Below are 22028 nucleotides of genomic sequence, written 5' to 3' on the forward strand. Positions count from 1 at the left end.
TTCCGTATATGAGCAACTTTATCTGCATAAAAATTTGAAAAATCGTTGCAGGAGGTCTTGGGGTCTTTACAAGGCCCCGGTGGTAAAGGTGGTTCCATTAAATTGCAAACCACCTGAAAGAGTCTCCTGCTACTATTTTCTGTAGATGCTATAGAGGCGGTGAAGAAAGTCTTCTTCGCCATTGCTATCGCCACTTGGTAGGCTCGACATTGAGCTCTAACCTGTGTCCGGTCCAATTCAGAATGAGTTTTCTGCCACTGGCACTCGAGCCGTCTCAGCGATTGTTTCCTCACCCGCAGCTCCAAAGAAAACCACGGGGCTGTCAGGGCTCCATGCAGTCGGAGAGGGCGCTTCGGAGCCAGACAGTCGATAGCCCTGGTCAACTCCACATTCCAGCGGGCCACCAGGGAATCAGCTGAAAGGCCATCAACATGGGATAAAGCATGCCCTACCACTCTCTGGAAACCATTTGGATTCATTAAGTGGCGGGGGCAGACCATCCGCATTGGTCCCACCTCCCTGCAGAGGAGAAGGGTCACGGAGAAGTCCAGTTGCACCAGGAAGTGATCTGACCATGGTACTTCTTTTGTTTCACTTTTACCTAGTGTCATATCACCCATGTCACTATTGGTGAACACTAGGTCTAAGGCATGTCCGTGACTATGAGTTGGGCCAAACTTATTCAGGGACAGCCCCATGGAGGCCATGCTTTCCACGAAGTCCCAAGCAGCCCCTTGTAAGGTCATGTTGGCATGGATGTTAAAATCCCCTAGGACAACCAAACTAGGTATCTCCAGGAGAACATCCGCCACGACCTGAAGCAGCTCGGGCAGGGAATCCTTGGTGCAGCAGGGAGGTCAGTACACCAAAAGGAATCCTGTACTGCCCCTATTGCCCAGCTCCCAGAACATGCACTCAGAGAACTGGGTCTTTCATATGCGCAGAAGCGCCAAATTGCACCAGTGCCTGTGCAGACGTGGCGCTTCAGGATGCGAATGCTGTGGGTTGCGGACGTGCCTCAGTCACGGGTTATGTCTGCAACCCGAGGTTCCACTGTACCAATTTTGTTTTAGGGCTTAATTTGCAGTAAATTTTATTCCTTTATTCATAATTGTTCTCACTGTTCTACTGTGAACTGCTCTTAAAATTTTTGCATCCATTTTGTCATATAAGGTTTTGCTTGTTCGGGCTTGGTGTCATATTTGAGTAATAGTTTATAAATTTTACCCAGAAGGTAGAACTCTGTTATGATGGACTCAGATTCTATCTTTTCACTGATTTTCACTGTATGTTTGCCATACAGTCTTTCTTGAATCTGGATATTAGTTGACAGTATGTAAGCAGTTTCATATTTTTTCTCCTCTTTAATACTTTGGCATGTATTTGATCTGTTCTTGAAGATGAACCATATCTTGGTACAATATATACCGTATTTTTCACTCTATAGGACGCACCGAACCATAGGAGGGGGAGAACAAGGGGGGAAAAAATCTCCCCCTCTCCGCTCAGCGCCCCTTCAGCGAAGCGGGATGAGAAACGGAGCCCCTTCCATTTCTCCTCCAGCTTCACTGAAGGGGCGCTGCGCAGAGAGGAAACATTGTGCAGTGCCTCTCCAGAGAAGCAAAGCCTGGAGAGCAAGAGGGATCGGTGTGCACCGACCCCTCTCGTTCTCCAGGCTTCAGGCGGCTTACCACAAGCCTTCGGAGATCAGCAGGAACTTGCGCTGTGCTCCAAAGGCTTCAGGCGGCTATCCCTGAAGCCTGGACAGCGAGAGGGGTTGGTGCGCACCAACCCCTCTCGCTCTCCAGGCTTCAGCGAAAGCAACGCGTAGCCTCTGGAGCGTGGAGGGAGCGCTCCCTCTGCGCTTCGGAGGCTTCGTGTTGCTATCGCTGAAGCCAAGGAGCCTGCATTCACTCCATAGGACGCACACACATTTCCCCTTAATTTTTGGAGGGTAAAAAGTTGTCCTATAGAGCGAAAAATACGGTAGTCATATATTCTCCTATCGGCTCTAATAATAATATTGCAGTGGTGACATTAACAGTGCAGGTAAGGGGATTTTTGTGATTTTTGTAGTGCAACTCATGATTTGTGAGTTGTGCCCGTGGCTATGATGTGTGATTTGATGGTGAGGTTGGGGAGCCCCAATGCGAAAAGAGTGAGGATCCTTGAGGATCCGTGCTTCAAAACTACCTTTTTGGGCCATGGCGCGCCAGGAAGCCGTGGATCCATAATTTTTATGGTGCAGGCTCTGCTCCTGGCTATGACGTGTGATTTGACAGTGAGTTTGGGTTGGCCCAATTCAAAAAGCGTGAGGATCTATGAGGATCCGTGCTTCAAAACCACATTTTTGGGCCATGGAGTGGCCAGGAAGCAGTGGATCCAAGTTTTTTGTGGTGCAGGCTGTGCCCCTGGGAATGATGTGTGATTTGACGGTGAGTTTGGGGTGGCCCAATGCAAAAAGTGTGAGGATCCATGAGGATCCGTGCTTCGGAACCACGTTTTTGGGCCATGGAGTGGCCAGGAAGCCATGGATCTGAGTTTTTTGTGGTGCAGGCTGTGCCCCTGGACATGATGTGTGATTTGACAGTGAGTTTGGGTTGGCCCAATGCAAAAAGCGTGAGGATCCATGAGGATCCGTGCTTCGGAACCACGTTTTTGGGCCATGGAGTGGCCAGGAAGCCGTGGATCCGAGTTTTCTGTGGTGCAGGCGCTGCCCCTGGACATGATGTGTGATTTGACGGTGAGTTCGGGTTGGCCCAATGCAAAAAGCATTAGGACCCATGAGGATCCGTGCTTCAAAACCACGTTTTTGGGCCATGGAGTGGTCAGGAAGCCGTGGATCCGTGATTTTTGTGGTGCAGGCTGTGCCTCTGGACATGATGTGTGATTTGACGGTGAGTTTGGGTTGGCCCAATGCAAAAAGCGTGAGGATCCATGAGGATCCGTGCTTCAAAACCACGTTTTTGGGCCATGGTATGGTCAGGAAGCCATGGATCCGAGTTTTTTGTGGTGCAGGCTGTGCCCCTGGACATGATGTGTGATTTGACAGTGATTTTGGGTTGGCCCAATGCAAAAAGAGTGAGGATCCATGAGGATCCGTGCTTTAAAACCACGTTTTTGGGCCATGGAGTGGCCAGGAAGCCGTGGATCCGAGTTTTTTGTGGTGCAGGCTGTGCCCCTGGACATGATGTGTGATTTGACGGTGAGTTTGGGGTGGCCCAATGCAAAAAGCGTGAGGATCCATGAGGATCCGTGCTTCGGAACCACGTTTTTGGGCCTTGGAGTGGCCAGAAAGCCGTGGATCCGAGTTTTCTGTGGTGCAGGCTCTGCCCCTGGACATGATGTGTGATTTGACGGTGAGTTTGGGTTGGCCCAATGCAAAAAGCATGAGGACCCATGAGGATCCGTGCTTCAAAACCACGTTTTTGGGCCACGGTATGGTCAGGAAGCCGTGGATCCGTGATTTTTGTGGTGCAGGCTGTGCCTCTGGACATGATGTGTGATTTGACGGTGAGTTTGGGGTGGCCCGATGCAAAAAGCGTGAGGATCCATGAGGATCCGTGCTTCAAAACCACGTTTTTGGGCCACGGTATGGTCAGGAAGCCGTGGATCCGTGATTTTTGTGGTGCAGGCTGTGCCCCTGGACATGATGTGTGATTTGATGGTGAGTTTGGGGTGGCCCGATGCAAAAAGCGTGAGGATCCATGAAGATCCGTTCTTGAAAACCACGTTTTTGGGCCACGGTTTCGCCAGGAAGCCGTGGATCCGTGATTTTTGTGGTGGATGCGGTGCCCATGGCCATGATGTTTGATCTGATGGTGACTTTGGGTTGATCTAGTGCAAAAATCATAAGGATTCATGAGGATCCGTGCTTCGGAACCATGTTTTTGGGCCAGGGCGTGGCCAGGCAGGCGTGGATCTGAGTTTTTTGTGGTGTAGGTTGTTCCCCTGGCTATGATGTGTGATTTGACAGTGAGTTTGGGTTGGTCCAATGCAGAAAGTGTGAGGATCCATGAGGATCTGTTCTTGAAAACCACTTTTTTGGGCCATGGTATGGCCAGGAAGCCATGGATCCGTGATTTCTGTGGTGGATGTTGTGCCCCTGGACATGATGTGTAATTTGAAAGTGAGGTGGGGCTGATCTAGTGCAAAAATCATGAGGATTCATGAGGATCCGTGTTTTTTAACCATGTTTTTGCGCCATTGCGGCACCACGAAACAGTGGATGCGTGATTTTTTTGGTTCCTCCTACAGACTAAGATGTGGTCTACAGTAGCATGGTGTTTTTATTTTGTTTCAATATAAAAATCATATGAATTCATGAGGATCCGTGCCTCGGATCCATGTTTTTATGGTACTGCAGCGCGGCAAAGTGTTGGATCCACGTTTTTTATAGTCCAGTTTGTAGGCGTGCCTTCTAGGTGTGATTTGACACTGCATTTGTTGGAATTATTTTTAAAAAAGTGGAGGATCCATGAGGATCCGTGTAGATCCGCCTTTTATGCAGACCCCAGTTTGGGCACTCAGTCTCTAAAAGGTTCGCCATCTCTGTGATAGCATCTCACATGTGGGGGCCGAAGGGTAGATATAGAAGGGAGCTTGTGCAGTGGCGTAGCGTGGGTTGTCAGCACCCGGAGCAAAGCAAGTAATTTGCACCCCCTAACCCGTGGATTTACGCCCCATAACCCTAACCCCCAGATGTTGCACCCGGTGTGGCCTGTCCCCCCTGCACCCCCCACGCTACGCCACTGAGCCAGTGTGGTGTAGTGGTTAAGAGCGGTGGACTCGTAATCTGGTGAACCAGGTTCGCGTCTCTGCTCCTCCACATGCAGCTGCTGGGTGACCTTGGGCAGTCACACTTCTCTGAAGTCTCTCAGCCTCACTCACCTCACAGAGTGTTTGTTGTGGGGGAGGAAGGGAAAGGAGATTGTTAGCCGCTTTGAGACTCCTTCGGGTACTGATAAAGCAGGATATCAAATCCAAACTCTTCTTCTGCTTCTCTTATAGCTGTGCTATGTCTCACACAGAGCTCTATTCTCCTACATAAAGGTATGGCCAGGAAGAACATCTGGTGGCTTCCACCACAGTCCCTCAAGACCAGCCACCTGAGGCAGTTGCCTCATTCTGCCTAACAGTAGGGCCGACCTTGAGCACACGTTCCTTTGCGTGTGCAAATTGCTCCACACAGCTAACATGAATAGAAAATTCTTGTGTGCATAAGCAACTCTGGCTGGAAGTGGCAGTTACTCCACTAGTAGGTACAAGAAGCTCACTTTCCACTTGACTGTCTGGTTAGATTCCTTCTGTGCCCAAAGGAGTCATTATCCAATGTCCTCGAGGTGGGGGGAACCCTTTTCCTTCATGCAGAGGGAAATATGCAAATACTTCCTCTTGCATGTTTCTTCCAACTGCCACTGATTGGTTCTTTCTGTTATTTTATCAGGCTTACGCATCTAGGCAACATGTTTTCTAATTAGACTGGAAAACTACAAGCAAATGGATCTCTTATCTTAAACAACAGAGGGCTTATAAACCCTCTTCCCTAAGGAGCAGCTGCTAGCAGTTGACCCATGCTGGTTTACAGGACATTTGCGTGATTATAAATGATAGAATAATAGAATGTCATCATTTGCTAATAAATCTGGAATGGATTTGGTACACCTCTACTCACTGGGTTTGCAAGCCCAGATTCTGAGCCACTAAACCCGCCCTGTTAACTGGTAGTAGTAGTAGTAGTAGTAATAGTTTATTTATACTCCACCCATCTGGCTGGGTTTCCCCGCCACTCTGGGAGGCTTCCAACAGAAGATTAAAAATACATTAAAACATCAGACATTAAAAACTTCTCTTTTGATAATTATTACCTTTCATGAGTGCATCCATAAATATTCAGGCCAGGAAGAATAGACTGTTTGGATGGTTGCAAGGGCTGGGCAGATGTTTTATTATGGCTGTGCAAACATGCAGAGAAGATTGCATTAGAGCAAACAATAGATATTTCTAATGCAAATATTTTATTTGGAGTTTTTTATTGTGCAAGAAGCAGTCATAATTGTCTTCTCGCTTGTAATCAAGTGGGTGGCATACTACAGAAAATAGTTCTTGATAGACGGAAGAGTTGGGTAGGTAGGTAGAGAGAGACAGATAATGTATACATGTATCATATAAACAAATAGACATAACTGCACTTCAGGTAAAAATGCAACATTACAGGATAGTTCGATTGAACGGCGGCTGGAATTTGCTCTGCAATTCACCAAAGCTGAATTGTATCTTCAATGACAGGGTGAGTTATCTTCTTTTTCCAGTTGTCACTCAACTTCCAAGAGCTATTCAGGAAAGATTTACAACAGGAGCCAGTCTGGACTTGGAATACGCATTGCTGACACCGGAATGCATGTGTGTGTGGTAAATAGAAGGTATGGTTCTATATCAGCCGCAGGAGAACCCTGGAGAACCTTGCTATGTAAAAATTAATCCTCATCAGAGGGTTGTTTAGGAGGTTTCCCTGAATCATCCCACTCTGGCAGTGGTGGCCAAGGTGCAACAGGCATCAGAGGAGATGGTAGAAAAGGGTCATCAGGCAGCGGTGGCTTAGGAGGACTGGATGGTCCAGGAAACGGTTGTGGTTTGTTAGGCCCTAAAGGTGTTGGTGGTTGTGGTGACCTTGGGTGTCCAGGATCAGGAGATGTAGGGGGGCCTTCTGGCCATGGCTTCCCAGGCACCAAAGGCCCCAGTGGTTGAGGGCCTTCAGGCTTGGGTGGTCCCACAGGCCAAGGTTTCTCTGGGACAGGAACCAATGGATTGTCGGGTTTCGGCACAGGAGGGACTCCTCTTGATCCGGAAGGGCCAGGCCCTGGGTGACTTGAAGACATGTTGAGCCACCACAGGAGGGTGCAGAGCTAGAGAATCCAGAAGGGGAGAAGGTGAAGATCTTTTGCAACATCTGGGATTATAAAATGTGCTGATAGAATCTAGCACAAAGCAGTCATAAATGCAAGAGTTTAAAAAAGCATTTGTAGTACCATGTACTTTCCAAACAGACTGAATTCAAACCATTGCCTAATTTCCTATATGCAAAGACTCAAACCTATCAGGGAGACCTTGAATCCCCTTCCCCGGGGGATTAAATCAAGTTGATAGACTATGCCAAAATGGTGAAACTAACTGGGAAGCTCAGGAACCAAGAAGATAATAACTTTAAAAAAAGAGTGGGGAAAGTTTATAATTTATATACAAGATCATTGTAAGCAGGTTAAAACATGGGCAGGATTTTAAACACACTTGTAATGTAACAGAATGTATGGATAATTTAGAAAGACTAAAAATTGGAGAAGTATTGATATGCAGTGGAAAACAGTATCATGGAAGGGATGGGAGGAAATCAGGAGATTCAGAGTAATCTCGGTATTTGGATTTGGAATTGATTTTGTTATGTGCATATATCCTTGAAAATCAAATCAAAATTTATTTCAAAAAAGAAAAAGGAAGCCCTTTAATCCCACATTTTTGCAAGTAGCCAGTTATCCAAGCAGCCATCTTACACTCAGAAATTACCTTCCTGCAGTTAAACTGTACGTGCTAACATATTTCTCTAGAAGTCACTGCAAGCCAATATGTTTGCAGGGGAAAAATGAACTCTCTTCATCACTGTTAGAAACATTAATCGCTAAGATAAAACGTAGCCATGTATTTATTTCTTGTTACACTCCTTATATGAAGAACATAATATATTCTTAGGAGTCTTTATCTTTGCTATTATTATTATTATTTAAAAAGATCTAAAAGCCATAAAAACTGCAAATAGAACTGTTCAGAGCTGTTCCACTGAATCATTTATATTATAGAAATTTAAATACCTTTACTGTCAAACACACTACAGTACCCCCAAGCTCACTCTGATACCCATGATAATGGCTATACCTAAAGGCTGAGAGATGTTGTCTTTGGCTCCCTCAGGAAAGCAGCAGTCACTCCTCTGGGAAGCTCACGGCTTTGGTGCTTTGAGGGCTCTGCCTGGCTTATAAACCCTCAAGGACCAGATAAACCAGAGCTGTGGGAGTTTCTCAAATAGCTCCATCTCCACCCACAGTGGAAGCAACTTTCCAGGCATCCTAACAAAGTCTACTGGGGGGAGGGGTGGCAGGAAATGTGTGTCAGCATATCGGGGAGTCACTCAGACCTGTACAGGGCATAGGATGCTGAGTCAGAGAAAAACCAGGAGAGCCAGGGCAATAACAGCCGCTGGGAAGAGGTTTGTCAACAGGACACAGCTAGTGATAAGGAGTTAGACTAAGATGCTCAAACAGGAGTCCCTGGAAACTTACTAGTTAGTAGAGAAGCTCTTTGATTTGCATTCTTATTATATGGGCATATAGTGCCTTCAGTGTTTTTTGGTGTTTAATGGTGAAGAAGAAGAAGAAGAAGAAGAAGAAGAAGAAGAAGAAGAAGAAGAAGAAGAAGAAGAAGAAGAAGACCAGAAGTTTTTTTTATTAGGCATTTCAGGTCAAGATATGCCAAAAGAGAAGAAGAAACTTCTTATCCATGCTACAACTGCAGCTAGGAGAATGCTAGCTCAATGACGGAAAAGTGATGAAATACCAAAGACCAATGGCAAGAAAAGCTGGTAGAATGTGCTGAAATGGCGAAGCTAACTGAAAGACTCCGAGACAAAGACAACATAGAGTTTTAAAAAGACTGGGAACCATATATGATGTATCTTACAGAGGCAATGTAAAGAAATGAACTCACTGGCAGGGTTTGAATAAACACTTACAATTAATAAAATTAATACAGAAATTACATAGATGATGTTAAAATGAGAAGAGAATAACAATATTGATAGAAAGAATAGAAAATGAAGATATAATATAGTAAGCAGGGGAAGTTAATATGTAAAAAAAAACCCAGAAAGAGAAGTTGAGGGAAGTTGGGTTGGGGTCAAAGAATTGTATTACTTTTTTGTTATTTGAAAAGTATAATGTAAAAATTGTAAAACTCAATAAAAACGGAAGAAGAAGAAGAAGAAGAAGAAGAAGAAGAAGAAGAAGAAGAAGAAGAAGTAGTGTAGGTTCTCTCCCCAAGGAGCTTACAGTTAAGAGCTGCCCCTGAAACAAAACAGAACTGGAAGTAGATCTGAAATTTCCAGAGAAACTAAATTGATAAAATTAGTGAAAAAGTGAAATATTGGGGGGAGGGAGGGGAAGAAGAAGAAGAGGAGGAGTTTGGATTTGATATCCCGCTTTATCACTACCCGAAGGAGTCTCAAAGCGGCTAACATTCTCCTTTCCCTACCTCCCCCACAACAAACACTCTGTGAGGTGAGTGGGACTAAGAGATTTCAGAGAAGTGTGACTAGCCCAAGGCCACCCAGCAGCTGCATGTGGAGGAGCGGGGAAGCGAACCCAGTTCACCAGATTACGAGTCCACCGCTCTTAACCACTACACCACACTGGCTTGATGTGTCTCAAAAGTGGTGAGTGTCAAATTTTCAATTTAGAAGCAAATGTTAAAGTTCCACCCCTGTAAGCCGTCATTAGAAATGTCTAGGGGTCGTAGAAGGATTTTGCTAAGAGACTGATGAGATCATGTCATCGTCATGTCCAAAGCACTTTTTTGTGTGTGCTGGTGTGCAACGCAGGGCGTAAGGTTGTCTCCAGTTTAACTAGTGAAGGGGAAAACCCTGGTGATCCTTGCTGATTCATGCACGGTGTATTATGGCTCAGAATGGGGTTGCCCTGGCCAAATGCATGCCAAGATGAGCTCTACAACACCTTATGAGACAAACTAGATTGTGAATATTTGCATGGCAAATTTGTCGGCTTCGCTGTCAACATCATGCAGTTGACTAAGCAGATTGCTCCCAAAGTCCGCACTATTATGTCTCAGTCTCTTAATCCAAAGCAAATTTACCCAACGGGTCTCATGTCTAATTAAACATGCTTAGGTTGCATTGCACAGCCACTTTTATACTTAAGGTTTACATTTTCATTTATATTAATGTCTGATGATTGCAATGAGGATTACAAAGCGAAGGAAATGCATTTGTATTGCAAGTGGGCATCCCAGCCAATGCAGTTATTTATCTTTGACTTACAGAGCAACTGAAGCAAGAATGACTTTAAGCCTCACAAGTGAAAAACTCCCAAAGAGGCCACAGCAGCTTTGGGGCAGAGGTTTGTAATTCTCGCTAATGAGATACATTTTCCTTGCCCCTGAATGTCTGAAGAGTGTGAAGAAAACAGGGCCGGGCCAAGTTACCATACGACTTTTAGAAGACATCTGAAGGCAGCCCTGTATAGGGAAGATTTTAATGTTTAATGTTTTGTTATGTTTTTATATATGCTGGAAGACACCCATAGTGGCTGGGGCAACCCAGTCAGATGAGCGGGGTACAAATAATAAAACTGTTGTTGCTGTTGTTATGCAGCTTGAGGTGAAGGAGTTTACTTATGCCACATTTATATACTGCTTGATTATCACAAAAATCTAAATGCAGTTCCCAAAAAGAACAAACCAATAAGAATATCAGTTAAAAGAACAGTTAAAAACAACAACACTCAAAAACAATTAATGATAAACACATACAAACACATGGCAGCTTCCACATGCTCAGATAGGTTTGCCTAGACTAAATTGCTTTTAGCAGGTGTGGAAGGAATAATAATAATAATAATAATAATAATAATAATAATAATAATAATAATTTTATTATTTATAACCCGCCCATCTGGCTGGGTTTCCCCAGCCACTCTGAGTGGCTTAACAGTACAGTGGTACCTCGGGTTACATACGCTTCAGGTTACATACGCTTCAGTTTAAAGACTCCGTTAACCCAGAAATATTGCTTCAGGTTAAGAACTTTGCTTCAGGATGAGAACGGAAATTGTGCTCTGGCAGCGCGGCGGCAGCAGGAGGCCCCATTAGCTAAAGTGGTGCTTCAGGTTAAGAACAGTTTCGGGTTAAGTACGGACCTCCGGAACGAATTAAGTACTTAACCCGAGGTACCACTGTATACATAAAACATAATGCCTGAAATCAATAGGCAGGGAGTTCCACTTCCTCTCTGTGCTCTCTATCTGCGTGGGTGCTGCCATTCTCTAGCAGACATTAGGCTGGCCCTCAGACCTCCCACCAAGTCTAAAATAATCAAAAAGAGGATCAAGAAGTTCATCTGCCATCAGTCTGATCACTATGATTCAGCGTAACTGGCACAGGCTCGCAGGTATTGACAACAGAGTCTGCAGAAGGTTCCAGGGCCAAATCTTGAGGCCCGACATTGGGCATGGCAGTAGTAAGAAGACAAAGCACATGTTGCCTTCAGGATTCAGAAAATTCTTTGTCCACGGCGCAGAGATTTCTCACAATGTTTCGTCCAAGAATTGGAAAGTCATTGTTAAAAGAGCAGCTCAGCTTGCTATCAAAATTACCCAGCCAACTGCCAGACTTCACAGTGAGGAGAATGAATAAAGAGTTGCTCTTGTACAACTGTATTTAATGAAATGTCAAAAAGTTTAAAAAAAAATTAGGGAGTTCCCAAGTATGGGTGCTGCAACACTAAAAATAAATAAATCCATATTTAATAAGGATAAAATGGTCCGTCTCTCGCTGGTTCCACATGTAGAAACCAACTGGAGTGGAATCCTGTCAGTCTGCATTTCTTAGTACAGAAAGTATTGATCGGATGTGTAGAGATCTTTCCTATTCAGCTTTTTGTGCTCTATAGCTCCTTACTCCTCCTTACGACTAGCTGAAAGAGAATCTATCAGGCATAATAAGCAAATATGTAACATTTGTTTGTGTTATGTATTGGAGTTCTCACCCTGGCCACCGGGGGGGGGGATTGTGTATGTAGTTTTCACTCAGGTCCACATCAGTTAATTTAGGCGGGAAACCCTGGGCTGTTGTTGTTACAATGTTGACAGCCTATAAAAGCAGGCTGGCTGAGCTGTTTGCTGTTCAGTTCAGTTTACTCAGCTTACTTATAAAGAACTACAGTGGTACCTCGGGTTAAGTACTTAATTCGTTCCGGAGGTCTGTACTTAACCTGAAACTGTTCTTAACCTGAAGCACCACTTTAGCTAATGGGGCCTCCTGCTGCTGCCGCGCCGCTGGAGCCCGATTTCTGTTCTTATCCTGAAGCAAAGTTCTTAACCTGAAGCACTATTTCTGGGTTAGCAGAGTCTGTAACCTGAAGCGTATGTAACCTGAGGTACCACTGTACTTGGAGAAATCTCTGTGTCGTCTGCTATGTCCACCCACTACCTAATAGTTTGTTCATAATTCGGAACGCCTTGCCACAGGCCACTGAAAATGTGGGGAAGAGCGAGTCTTTGCGTTGTGTATGCCTCATCACCTCTGTTTATAGCCTCGAAGAAGATATGGTTCACATATTTTCAGGCTTTCCTGTGAAAACCGCAAATGCTCTTTTGCTTTCTGAAATCTCACATTCTTGGGCTCACCCCAAGCGTTCCTGGACTGGTTGCCAGATGTTCTCCAGACTTTGACTTGATGACAACAATGCAGGCTGTGAGATCCCTGATCCGTAAGATCACTGAAGGCGGCGAAACAAAGCTAACAATGAATCATCTGATTATTTGAGTTCTGACTGTTGATCATGCTGCAAGAAAAGATCAGAGGAAGGTTTTCATTTGCTTAGGGATGTCAGCGATTAGGCCACCGGTTTCATTATGACTGTTGAATGTACACTTTTTGCCAATGCTCAAAACTGTACATGCGCTTTCCTTTCCTGTGCTCAGTTCAAGGCACTGCTTACTTTTATTTCATTGATTTGTAAATTCATGTATAAGCAAGGCTTTTTTTTTAGCCGGAACTTGCCAGAACCCTACCCCACCCCCAAAAAAGCTTCCATCCAGGAGATTAAACATGGGATGAGGGCAAAGTTTTAATAGGATGATCAGATGTAAGGCTGGGCAGGGGTTTTGTTTTGTTTTTCATAGAATCATAGAATCATAGAGTTGGAAGAGACCACAAGGGCCATCGAGTCCAACCCCCTGCCAAGCAGGAAACACCATCAGAGCACTCCTGACATATGGTTGTCAAGCCTCTGCTTAAAGACCTCCAAAGTAGGAGACTCCACCACACTCCTTGGCAGCAAATTCCACTGTCAAACAGCTCTTACTGTCAGGAAGTTCTTCCTAATGTTTAGGTGGAATCTTCTTTCTTGTAGTTTGGATCCATTGCTCCGTGTCCGCTTCTCTGGAGCAGCAGAAAACAACCTTTCTCCCTCCTCTATGTGACATCCTTTTATATATTTGAACATATATATTTTTGTCTCTTTAAACATGCAGGTGGATTTCCTGGGATCTCCTCCCTCTCACCTCAGCCTCCCAGGAACCTTTTGAGTTTCCTTATTCCAAATGTAGATTGCCTAGGCCTCCCTGTGTTTGCTGATACAGAGGCCTAGGTGGGCCAATTCACTTACCTCTGGCTGGTCGCCATGGAGATGCTTTGGCTACCATGTTGGGTTGCCATGGAGCTCTGCATCCTGGGAACCAGCTGGTTCTGCTACCAATTGTAGGATGCTTAGAGAGATCTGGAGATGGGGATGGGATCCAAGCCCAAGCTGAGCTACTAGCAGAGCAGGGGATGAAGCTAGCCAGCATAATAGGGTGTAGGTATATTTGCCTTCTGAAGTTCCTTTATTAGTGAACTATTTGTAAACACAGCTTTTGGCTGTCTTTCCCTCCTCTAAAATCTTATACAGTGGATGCTCGGGTTGCGAACGTGATCTGTGCGGGAGGCACATTCGCAAGCCGCAGCGTTCGCAACCCATGACCCGCGCATCTGCGCACACGCGGGTCACAATTCAGCACTTCTGCGCACGCTCAAAGCATAATTTAGCGCTTCTGTGCAAGCGCCGAAACCCAGAAGTAACCCGTTCCGGTACTTCCGGGTTTGGCGCAGTGCGCATCCCAAAATCGCACAACCCGAAGCATCTGTAACCCAAGGTATGACTGTACTGTGGTTTTGTTTTCAGAAAAGAAGAAATGGCTCACTTGATAGCGTTAATGGTCCATTTGTTGCTGTTACTGACGGTTCTAATGGTGTTTTTCCCCAGATTGTAATAATGAAGAAATAAAGTTGGTTTCTTCGATGATCCCCAGCACTATACTTTGATGGTATACTGGCTACTCCTTGCACCATCTAGAAGAGCTTATCTGATGGGTGCACATAAGAAAATAGAGTGTAACTTAAAAAAAATAAAATCAGCCCTAATTTTGAAATGCAACGCAGTGCAATGAAATTTCATAACTCTTGGAATATCAGATGTGGATAACTGATCATCCAATATTTGCAGAATATCCAGAGACTATTTGCAAATACTAGGAATGACCATTGTTTGTGTGCAGCCTGATTAACATAGTGAATTTGGCTGATTCATGACAGATTGCTCAAATTCCTCCTGAATTGGATTGCATCATTAACAAGCATGTCAAGGTGAATTAGGCAGTTCCCAGCATTTGTGTAGCTCCATTGCCCTGTTTTCCCCCTAAAAGTTCAACACACAACCTCCCCCATCTCCCCTTCTTTCCTGAGAAATGAAAGCAAGCCCATGGGAGAAATTCCCAGATTTGAAGAGGGGAGAGCATGGGGAGATCTTTTATTTCAGCATGCAGCTTTTGATGCAGCTTAGGTCCAGGCTATTTTGGAATTTGAGTGACGACTAAGAAAAGAAGATAATTTGAGCGCACAGAATGTGTTCTTATGAGACACTCAACTTTGATAGTGCTGGGCATCACCTGTTCCAAGAAGTGGGAATTGTACAAGAAGCTCCCCATAAAATATGTTAACATGAACTGCATTTTCTCTGCTCTAATGCACAATTTATGAATATAATCGTTTGTGCATACATTTCCAGCTTCAAAGCACCAAACCATCTTTGACTCTAAAACCTGAATTTGCTGGCATGCACGGTGCACCTACAAAATAGTGACAGTCTGGAAACGACCACCATAATTTCACACAAGAGAAAAGTCTGATTTGCTTCTGCAACCAAGAGGGAAATGGTTATATTTGTGAGTGTCTACTGCCCTCTAGTGGAGAGTATCATATCTACTGGTTGTGTGTCTCTCCATTGCCACCTCCTGGAGAAAATAAAACAGAGACTAGACTTGTTTTTAAGGCAGTTCAAGACCAAGGCACATTGATATGAATGTGTGAGCAGCATTATTATACCCATGTGCAGATGAGAAGGGGGATGTTAAAAGACAGGAACATAGGGAGCAGCCTTACAGTCAATGAAGGCATTGTTCAGCTATAGATGGGCCCCAGTATTGTCTAGGTCATTTTAGGAATGGAAAGCTCTGCAAATCTTGGTTCCCTCCATTTCTCATTTTTCCAATCTTAAAATCAGTTCCCCACATTTGAGTAGTATTTATTTATTTATTTAAAAATATCCTCTTGAGAACTCATTAGCATTTTAGTGCAATCTTCTCCCAATGCACATAGCTTTGTATGCAGTTTTGACTAATATATACATTTTTGCCACCAGTTTCCCCTTATACGATGCATCTGTTAAGTTGTGGGTGAACATATCAGATGATACAGCTATTCTTCAAACAGCTCTTGTTTATTCACAGGCCAGAACTGAATTGAACTGAAGGGTTCAGCCAGCCTGCTTATATAGAGCTCCACTACAATGCAACAGTAACCACTTTCTGTAACTATCCAATCACTGAATGTCACTTTCAATCCCTTATTTGCATATGTGGACCTGAGTGAAAACTATCTACAGTATTCCCCCACTGGCCCAGGGTGAGAACTTCAGTACATAACAGCATCTATCTATCTATTTTCACTTATATCTTCCTTTTTACACACAGTTTCCCCTGATACGTGCATTCTTGTAAACACTGGCTGGTTGGAGAAGTGCGTCACAAAATGCAGCTAAGTGCGAATTCTGAAAGACCAGCTGTGTTTCAATTTGCATACTGTTTCCAAATGTGTGGATTTGATGGCTTCTGCTTAAAATATGTGCTGAATTGAATCCCACCCACCCCCATCCCTAGTCATTGGTCTTTCACGGGTGGCCCAGTGAGACCCACAACTGGGGTGGGTCATAACAGCTGCACTACGACCATACAGATATATGGTAAAAAAAATTAAAAGATATGGGTCCCTGCATGCATGTTTGGGTTACAAGTTAGTCCGCAGTCTAAAAAGATTGAAAATTGCTGGGCTGAGGGAAGCTGTAGCCTTCCTGATGTTGTTGGACTCTAACTATACCTGATAATATGCTGGCTGGAGTTCATGAGGGTTAGTTTGTCTATTAATCAGAATAGTATCTGAAGTATCTGGAAAAGTGTGCATGCACACCACACAAAAGCTCATACCTAAAACTACTCAGTTGGTCTCTAAGGTGCTACATTATAATTTTTAAACTCTTTTGGAAGAATTCTTTTAAAGACTTTCTTAGATCATATAACTTTTTTGAAGACTTGATTCTGTTAAGGGAATTTTAAGGTTTTTAAGAAGTCTTTTTAACTATCTTCTAAAAGAATTGCTTTAATTTATTTCGACTGCAGCAGACCAACACGGCTACCTACTTGAATCAGAGACTGGTTAATAATAATAATAATAATAATAATAATAATAATAATAATAATAATAATAATAATAATTTATTTATACCCCGCCCATCTGGCTGAGTTTCCCCAGCCACTCTGGGCGGCTCCGAACAAAATATCAAAAACACGATAAAACGTCAAACATTAAAAACTTCCCTAAACAGGGCTGCCTTCTAAAAGTTGGGTGGTTGTTTATTTCCTTGACATCTGTTGAGAGAGCATTCCACAGGGCAGGTGCCATCACCAAGAAGGCCCTCTGCCTGGTTCCCTGTAACCTCACTTTAATAATAATAATAATAATAATAATAATAATAATAATAATAATAATAATAATAATTTATTATTTATACCCTACCCATCTGGCTGGGTTTCCCCAGCCACTCTGGGCGGCTTCCAAAAGAATATTAAAATACTGTGATACATCAAACATTAAAAGCTTCCCTAAACAGGGCTGCCTTCAGATGTCTTCTAAAAGTCTGGTAGTTGTTCTCTTTCACATCTGGTGGGAGGGCGTTCCACAGGGAGGGCGCCACTACCGAGAAGGCCCTCTGCCTGGTTCCCTGTAACTTAGCTTCTCGCAGTGAGGGAACCGCCAAAAGGCCCTCGGTGCTGGACCTCAGTGTCCGGGTAGAACAATGGAGGTGGAGACGCTCCTTCAGGTATACTGGACCGAGGCCATTTAAGGCTTTAAAGGTCAGGACCAACACTTTGAATTGTGCTCGGAAACGTACTGGGAGCCAATGTAGGTCTTTCAAGACCGGTGTTATATGGTCTCGGCGGCCGCTCCCAGTCACCAGTCTGGCTGCTGCATTCTGGATTAGTTGTAGTTTCCGGGTCACCTTCAAAGGTAGCCCCACGTAGAGCGCATTGCAGTAGTCCAAGCGGGAGATAACTAGAGCATGCACCACTCTGGCGAGGCAGTCCGCGGGCAGATAGGGTCTCAGCCTGCGTACCAGATGGAGCTGGTACACAGCTGCCCTGGACACGGATTTAACCTGCGCCTCCATGGACAGCTATGAGTCCAAAATGACTCCCAGGCTGCGTACCTGGTCCTTCAGGGGCACAGTTACCCCATTCAGGACCAGGGAATCCTCCACACCTGCCTCCACACACTTTACAGAGAACTTTCACCTGGTTCCCTGTAACCTCGCAGTGAGGGAACTGACAGAAGGCCCTCGGCGCTGGGCCTGTGTCCGGGCTGAGGTTGGTGTGGTGGTTCCCCATTTTGCTCCACTGTGTCACCCCATCATCTTTCTCTTTAGGTCTTCTTGGCGAGTTTGCCACAGACACCTGGCTGGCTACTGTGAGAACAGAATGCTGGACTAGATGAGCCATTGGCCTGATCCAGCATATTAGTGATTCCACTCAGTGAGTGACCGAATCTGGCTGTGCTCTGAAGTCCATCCATCCCATCTTCGTCACCAGTATTAAATAGTGGGTGGACGTATCAGACGACACAGAGATGTCTCCAAGTAGTTCTTTATAAGTAAGCTGGAACTGAACTGAGCTGAACAGCTCAGCCGGCCTGCTTTTATAGGCAGCCGGCTGTCAACATTGTAACAGCAACACCCCAGGGTTTCCCGCCTAAATTAACTGACGTGGACCTGAGTGAAAACTATATACACAATACCCCCTGGTGGCCAGGGTTAGAACTTCAATATATAACACGGCAGGGTTCATTTTATGTTCTCAGAGTGTCTGGAACATGACAGGGATGAATGTGTACAGTTCCAATTCCACATATAGCTTACCATGGGAGTACAATTATTTTGTAGCACCAGGGGCCACCAATCTAGAGGTACCCACAGGCCGAGGGGATAATAAGGATGAGGAACTCCCAAGAAACACGTGGCCAGCAATGTAACGCTGCCAATTCCAAGATGGCTGCCCTTATTATGCAAGGATCTACTCTGAGTGATTCTCTTCTGAGTGAAGGCTGCTCTCCTATGGTCACAATACATTGTGTATCCCTCACACGTCGGCTGAGTGAGATCTAACTGCTCAGCCCCACTCCCTTACCTCAGAGAGCATCAGTAGAGGCTTTTGCCTAGCAGGCAGAGGGCTAAAAGGGCAGTACTGAGAAAATACAACAGTATGAGTTGCAGTGGTAACTGGTACCCATTAGGACCGGTATAGTGAAAGGCAGGGAGCCCACACACACACACACCTTTTAACATATGTGGTGGACCTTTAAGGCAATACAAACCTATTGGGAGATAAATTTTAAAAATTTATGTGGTGGACCTTTAAGGCAATACAAACCTATTGGGAGATAAATTTTAAAAAATAAAAAATTGTCCAGTAACACCTTTTGTTGTTGTTTAGTTGTTTAGTCGTGTCTGAATCTTCGTGACCCCATGGACCAGAGCACGCCAGGCACTCCTGTCTTCCACTGCCTCCCACAGCTTGGTCAACTCATGCTGGTAACTTCGAGAACACTGTCCAACCATCTCGTCCTCTGTCGTCCCCTTCTCCTTGTGCCCTCCATCTTTCCCAGCATCAGGGTCTTTTCCAGGGAGTCTTCTCTTCTCATGAGGTGGCCAAAGTATTGGCGCCTCAGCTTCAGGCCCTGTCCTTCCAGTGAGCACTCAGGGCTGATTTCCTTCAGAATGGATAAGCTTAATTTTTGTGCAGTCCATGGGACTCTCAAGTGTCTCCTCCAGCACCATAATTCAAAAGCATCAATTCTTCGGCGATCAGCCTTCTTGGTCTCTAAGGTGCTACTGGACAATTTTTTAATTTTTTAATTTATTTTGACTGTGTCAGACCAATATGGCTACCTACTTGAATACTGGGAGATGATATATAATGAGCTTTAAAAAACGTTCAAAATACTTTTGTTAAGAAACCAGAATCCATTTTTATTAGGAATTTTAGGTGCTGAGGTACCAAGGGAGTACAAAAGACTATTCATGTATGCGACGATGGCCAGGATGCTCTTAGCCCAAAGATGGAAGGAAGACACAACACCTACAAGAGAAGACTGGAAAGCAAAATTGATGGACTATGCTGAGATGGCCAAAATGACTGGAAAAATCAGGAATCAGGACTATAAAAACTTTAATAAGGATTGGGGAAAATCTGTAATATATTTGACAGAGCACTGCAAACAGTTAAAAACATTGGCAGGATTGAAATAACACTTGCAATGTGAAAATGACTATAGGAGAAAATAGAGTTTTATGGATAAATGGAGGATAACATGATATGCAGTGAAAATGGTTATTAGTGGACTCCGCAAATAGGGAGGATGGAAGTCCGAGAATTCGGAGAATTCTATATCTTTTTATTTTATTTTTTTTCTGTGAATGTAAAACCAAATTGTAAAACCAATAAAAATTATTATTTTTAAAAAGACAGGGAGCCCCCAGTAGGGGGAGCCAGAGCCCAGGACAGGCAGAGTTTGATGCCCATCTTCTACCCTGCAGAATTCTGCAAGGGCAGCATTGAGACTTAAGGAGGATAGGGAAGCAGACAGGCCATGCCAGGAAGGCAGGCCAGTGGGAGGTACCATATTTTTCGCTCTATTGGATGCACCGGACCATAGGAGGGGGAGAATGGGGGGGGGATTTTATTGTTCTCCCTCTCAAAAACAAGGTGTGTTCAAGAGCAGGTCGGGGAAAAGCGCAAAGGTTGCGTGCAGCCTTGCCGCTGCTCCCCGAGCTTGTGGGGCTGGCGGTGGGGGGAAGCGCTGCTTTCCCCCACCGCCAGCCTCAAAGATCCCTGAAGCCTTTGGAGTGCAGCTGCACTCCAAAGGCTTGAGGCTTCAGGGGCATCCTTTGTAGCCTCCGTAGGGCGGCAGGGTTCGGGCTGCAGGCAGCTATCTGCAAGCCTGCAGAGCCCAGCGGGAGTCCCCGCCGGGATCTGCAGGGTTGCGGATAGCTTCCTTAAGCCTGGAACGCGAGAGGGGTCAGTGCGCACCGACCCCTCTCGCTCTCCAGGCTTCAGCGAAAGCCTACATTCGCCCCATAGGACGCACACACTTTCCCCCTTCATTTTTGGAGGGGGGAAAGTGTGTCCTATAGAGCGAACAATACGGTACATGAAGGCAGACAGAGGTTGATGGGGGCAGGGCCCCATTCACTCCAGTGGACCAGCCTCCATTGTCAAAATACCACCATTTATGCCACCACTAATTTAGCCAGCTAGCCCTGGTGATCATCTAATGTTTATTGGATGGGTTTTCCCCCTAAATTGATTTTTGAATTCTGAATTTATTGTTATTCACATTTTATACTGTATTTTATGCTGTTTTTTGTTGCATCAAGTAAGTGTTTTAAATTTGTTGTTAGCCGCTCTGAGCCTGGTTTTCTGAATCAGGAGGGGTGGGGTATAAATAAAAAAATATTATTATTATTATTATTATTATTATGCACTTACGTTCTTCAAGCAGGTTGTGGTTTCTACACATAAGCAAAATGCATTCCACAACTAGGTGCTGCTTATGTCATATGTATATGTAATGTTCTGATAATCTTAAATATAACTCTGGAAGCTTTGCTCGAGAAATGGATGTTTTAACATGAGGAGAGAAGGAAAACTGCAAGCACTCCCTTATTGAACCAAGATCTAGCTTCTGTGGTAACGTTTCTAGATCCACCTCCCTTACTTACTTCTTGCTGTGAGCCAATTCCTCTTGAAACTCATCCCATTCTCTCCACATGCGCGCGCACACACACACAACACCTCCTACACCTTGCTCCAGAGGCTCATCGCCTAGCACCAATTAGATGGTGGTTTGACTTAAGTCTCCCAGGATACCTTAAGAACCACCTGATTCCTTACGCCCTTGCCCGATCTTGACATCTTCAGAGGAGCCCCTTGTTAGTGGTACCCCACGGCTCAGACATTCATGGCTTGTATCTACCAAGAGCCATGTCTGTGTTCAATATTCTGTGGAATTTCCTTCCCAGTTGAGGACAGACTTGGTGAACTTCCAGCACTTGGGAAAGATTTTTTAAATTTTCATTTCAGCAGTCATTTTCCGTAAGGTTCCCCCCGTCCCCGATTTCCTGAGTATATTTTAACTGATTTTATTATTATATTGCATCCCTATTGTGCACTGTTTTATACAGTAAGATAAGGTACGCTAGTGACCAAAATTGTGGAGACCTTTTGGGGAAAGTGTATTTCTGAGGTTTGATGGCTCATAACACCACTTTTTTTTTTTTTTTTTTTTGGAGTAATACCATATATTGTGTATGGTATTGGAGTAATGCCATATATATATTTTTGGAGTAATACCATATATATGCAAAGATAATTTAATGAAGAATTTAATGCAATAAAGTTTGTTCCATTATCTGTATTCTGTCAAAAGATATAGCCAAGTAACCAGAAAAAGGAAGCACAACTTGCTTAGGTTGATATGCAATAGCTTTCCTTCATTTGAATGTAGCCGATGAGGATGGGCATTTAGAGAGCCAATCAGGTGTT

General features: G+C 44.5%; 1 long non-coding RNA gene and 1 pseudogene across 4 annotated transcripts; one reads left to right on the forward strand and one right to left on the reverse strand.

Moving 5' to 3' along the window:
- Nucleotides 1-5925: 5925 nt before the first annotated feature.
- LOC308581295 lies at nt 5926-17765 on the reverse strand. Of its 3 annotated transcripts, none has more exons than XR_014004939.1 (4): nt 17706-17765; nt 13344-16871; nt 12465-12622; nt 5926-6905 (listed from the first exon to the last, which is right to left on the reverse strand). It is a non-coding gene; the product is annotated as an uncharacterized lncRNA (long non-coding RNA). The 3 variants fall into 3 exon arrangements; XR_014004940.1 differs by having other exon boundaries at nt 12359-12622; XR_014004938.1 differs by lacking the exon at nt 12465-12622.
- On the forward strand, nt 10118-12365 carry LOC308579676 (large ribosomal subunit protein eL32 pseudogene; annotated as a pseudogene). The gene is made up of 2 exons: nt 10118-10178; nt 11107-12365. The product of its transcript is annotated as a large ribosomal subunit protein eL32 pseudogene (transcript).
- Nucleotides 17766-22028: the final 4263 nt, after the last annotated feature.

Source organism: Podarcis bocagei (assembly GCF_964188305.1).
Source record: "Podarcis bocagei genome assembly, chromosome: 2".
Lineage (NCBI taxonomy): Eukaryota > Metazoa > Chordata > Lepidosauria > Squamata > Lacertidae > Podarcis > Podarcis bocagei.